The sequence below is a fragment of the Rana temporaria genome, unplaced genomic scaffold, assembly GCF_905171775.1.
Source record: "Rana temporaria unplaced genomic scaffold, aRanTem1.1, whole genome shotgun sequence".
Lineage (NCBI taxonomy): Eukaryota > Metazoa > Chordata > Amphibia > Anura > Ranidae > Rana > Rana temporaria.
In genome coordinates, this window is record NW_024404651.1 from 18,759 (window position 1) to 19,763 (window position 1,005).

Consider the following 1,005-nt stretch of genomic DNA (forward strand, 5'->3'; position numbering starts at 1 on the left):
GCATGAGCGGGTAGCAGGGGTTTTTACTGTTTAAATAAAAGGATTTTACACTATGCAAAGTCTCTCTTGCCTCCCTGCATGACTGCCAAGCTACACAGATTGAAGAGCACACAGATCATCACCACACACCAGAGGAGGAGAACCGATGCGTGATTACTACAAGTGGATATATCCAATGCCTTTAAAGTACTACATTCTGGTGAGTACAAAACCTTAGGGGGAAATCACAGAGAGTCACTATCAGCATTTGAGCAGACAAACAGCTACACTGTGAGATCACTCCTAACAAAGAACTGTACATCTGAGGAATTGCACGGACTATTATTAATTGACTCACAAAGAGTGGGAATACATGTTACATAATAATTTTTATGCGATATATATATAGTCTCATAAATCTTTTTCTCAACGTACCATTGCAGTACATGAGTATTGGACTCATAAGCCATTTTTAGGCTCTTTTTAGCGCTGTTAATGTTTTGTTAATATTTTTTTAATAATACATCGTTTTTATGAAACGAATGCTTCCACTACTGACTGCAGGGGCCCAAGGGCCACATTTCAAACACCAAAGAGCCATATGTGGACTGTAAGTTGGGAACCATGGCTTTAGTCAGAGACCCCAAACATGGTTTCTTATGTCTGTTCCTAGTCAGAGACTCAGCAATAAAGTCAAGGCATCAGAAAGCCAGCATTGACTAGAACAGAGGTCAGCGATGATGGCGCGCCCCCCCCCCCCCCCAATACTTCTCTAATGACTGATCCCTATTAGAGTCACACGGCACCCAATCCGTAGAGTCGGGCAGTGGGGCCCCTCCCCCCAATAATTCTCTAATGACTGATCCCCATTAGAGTCACACGGCACCCAATCCGTAGAGTGGGGCCCCTCCCCCCAATAATTCTCTAATGACTGATCCCTATTAGAGTCACACAGCACCCAATCCGTAGAGTCGGGCAGTGGGGCCCCCCAGCACAGACACAAATAAGGCAGACACAGGCCGCTGG